Below are 3,569 nucleotides of genomic sequence, written 5' to 3' on the forward strand. Positions count from 1 at the left end.
TGCTGAAACTGAGGAGGACCTGAAGCACTTGCTGCAGAAGGTCAGGGACTACAGCCTTCAATATGGATTGAAGCTCAACATCAAGAAAACTAAGATTCTCACCACTGGGCCAATTGGCAGCATCACTACAGATGATGAAGAGATTGATAAAGTTAACAGTTTTCGTTTGCTTGGCTCCACAGTCATTATTGGTACCAACAGCGAGGAAATCAAGAGATGAATTGCACTGGGAAATTCAGCTGTCAGGAACCTCTCCAGAGTACTGAAAAGCAACAACATCGAACTGGAGACTAATGTGCACCTGATCCAAGCTATAGTCTCTGTAATTGCATGTTATGCATCGTAGAGCTGGACAGTGACTAGGGATGATAGAGAATTGATGCCTTTGAGTTGTGCTGGAGAAGAGTGTCAAATATACCATGGACTGCTAGGAGAACAAACAGGTTTTTCCTGGAGAGGTCAAGCCTGGCTTCTTCTTGGAGTCAAGGATTCTGAAGCTTTGTCTCACATACTTTGGACATGTTGCAAGAAGGGACCATTTCTTGGAGAGGGACATCATGTTTGGGAGAGTGGAGGGACAGCACATGAGAGGAAGGCCCTTAATGAGATTAATTGATTCTGTGATTGGAGTAGCAGGAGCAGGTGTGTTAGAAACAGTGAGGTTGGACCGGGCTCTTGTACATAGGGTCGCTATGAGTCACAAGCAACTATACATATACATATATATATAGTTGTTGTTGTTGTTTTTATGAGCTGTCAGGTCACCTGCAACTCATAGCAACCCTATGTACAATAGCTGTAAACCCTGCTCTATCCCTTGCCCATCTTATTTTCTCCAACACACCTATCCCTATTATCAAAGTGACTGAACCAATCCATTTCATTGAGGGTCTTCCTGTCCTGCGCTGTCCCTCCACTCTCCCAAGCATGACATCCCTCTCCAAGAGCTGATCCTACCTTGCAACATGTCCAAAGTATGTCAGACAAAGCTTCAGAATCCTTGCTTCCAAGGAGTAGCCTGGCTTCACCCTGGCCAGGATGAACTTTTTGTTCTCCTAGCAGTCCATCATATAATCAATACTCTTCTCCAGCACCAAAGCTCAAAGGCATCAACTCTCCTTCTATCATCCCTAGTCATTGTCAAACTCTCTAATGCATAGCAAGTAATTACAAAGACCATGGCCTGTATCAGGCACAACCGTAGTCTCCAGACTGACATTGTTGCTCTTCAGTACTTTAGAGAGGTGTCTTTGGAAAGTACAGCAGACTTTCCCCAATGCAATTTGTCTTTTAATTTTCTGGCTGCTGGTACCAAGAGGGTTGATTATAGAGCCAAGCAAACTGAAGCTGTTAACAGTCTCAATCTCTTCACCTTCTATCATGATGTTGCAAATAGACCCAGTGGTGAGAATATTTGTTTTCTTGATGTTGAGCTTCAATCCATATTGAAGGTTGTAATCCTTGACTTTCAGCAGCATGCATTTCGGTCCTCCTCAGTTTTAGCAAGCAGGGTTGTATCATCTGTATAACACAATCTGTTGGTGAGTCAACATCCAATACTGATGCCATACTTCTTCTCATAGAGCCCAGCCTCCTGGATAATCTGTTCCGCATATAGATTGAAAAGATATGGAAATAGGACACATCCTTGATGCACATCCTTCCCAATTTTTAACCATGCATTGTTTCCTTGCTCTGTTCTGACAACTGCCTCCTGGTCCAAGTATAGGTTTTAAATAAGCACAATTTGCGATTCCCATTCTTCTCAGAGTTACCACAGAGTATTTGAGATAAATGATGACTGGAATGACAACACATGATATTTCCTTTGGAAAAGTCTCAGTTTACACTTCTTCGAAGAATTGGAATATTATTGCTTATAGTTCTTTCACTCTCTACTTATTTAAAATCTAACATTCATCTTGTTTTTCAGTCTTATTCTCTGCTAATCTGGTCTGAATTTTAATATCAACGTAATATAAATCCAATCAGTAGTTTTAAAAAATGTATGCTTACTGTCTTTTCAGGCCATTTTCAAACCTGCTCCTTTATATGAAATGCCTTTTGCCTCCTTCTCTCATCCTGTAAAATCTTACTCATTCTTCTTAACTCAGATCCAAGGTCACTGTTTCTATCAAGTCTTCTTTGCCCATCCAAATTCTCGCTAACTCTGTGTCTGTTACTGAAACAAAATATATTTGAAGCTCTCATTCACCAGCATACTTTGATCAATACATTCAATTAAATTCTTGCCACAAATGAGTCCAAACAATGCTAAACAGTATCTATTGAAAGAACCTTATGTTCAAAGAATTCTTCACTGTGGTGCAAAGCCAAGCACAATTCTCCAAGTAAGAGTTAAAGTTTAATGTGAAGCAAGTAATAGAGACAAGCTTAGTTTAAGCAAAAGGTGTAAGAACTCTCCCTAGTGAGGAAAGAACAGCAATTGTTTACATGGACACTAAACAGTCCTACTCCAACAGCAGACTGTGCTAGAAAACAGGGGATATTTTTATAGACACTGTGAGACACTAGCATGCTGCTGTAGTGATTGCAAAGTAATTTTTGCTAACCTGTTTAGTATCCTTTTGAGTCTTTTAATCTCTTTAAGTATGTGTCAAAAATTCTAATATTCAAAACTGTGCTGTGAGAAAAAATGAAGAGCCACTGTATAGCAATTAAGAAAAGAGGATCTTTGAATAAAATAAAAATATGTCACAAGTTAACTGTGATGTTAGACAATTTATTTAAACTCTCTAAGGTGCTTTTCAGCTATTAAAAGAGGGATAAAAGTTATCTGTAAGATATGCTTTGTAGATTGCCTAAAATATTCCTTGTAAAAGGGATACAGAATAAGTTCTCAATAAATTTTATTCACTCCTGTGTAGAAAATAAGAATATACTCTAGTTGTTGTTATTGTTGCTGTCATGTTCCATGGACTTGAGGCCAACAGGCTAGGATTTTGAAGCTCCATCTCACATGCTTTGGCCATGTGGTCATGAGAGACCAATCCCTGGAGAAAGACATCATGCATAGATGAGTAGAAGGACAGCACAGGAGAGGAAGATCCCAGATAAGATGGATTGATAGAGTTAACTAGGGCAATGGGTGTAGGTGTACTGGAATCAGTGAGACTGGCTCAGGACAGAGCAGGCTTCAGAGCTGCTGTTGAACATAGGGTTGCTATAAGTCACAAGTGACTTTACAGCAAGCAACAACAACTAATTGCATGGGAGGAGATTGTCCCATAGAGAAACTGATGAATTAGAAGTTAGGATTTGCATGTGTCTTTGATGTGTGAGGTGAATGTCCTTTTGATTGGTAGCACTACTCCTTATCCACTAGGCCACCAGAACTCCCTACAGTACTCTAGAAGAGTGTGTAATAATACCCTGGGAACTAATCAACATGTGAAATAGTGCGCATATGGGCAACTATTCAAATTAGCATACAAGTTTCTTCTAACATTTTGTGGCCACAAACAACTAACTGTAACATGTAAATTTTGGTCTCATAATTTGACCGAAGTGGATTGGAGCCTAAAAGACTGGCTGAAAATCCAAGAAGT

Source organism: Elephantulus edwardii, unplaced genomic scaffold (assembly GCF_000299155.1).
Source record: "Elephantulus edwardii isolate Elephantulus edwardi_28Jun2011 unplaced genomic scaffold, EleEdw1.0 scaffold00013, whole genome shotgun sequence".
Taxonomy (NCBI): Eukaryota; Metazoa; Chordata; class Mammalia; order Macroscelidea; family Macroscelididae; genus Elephantulus; species Elephantulus edwardii.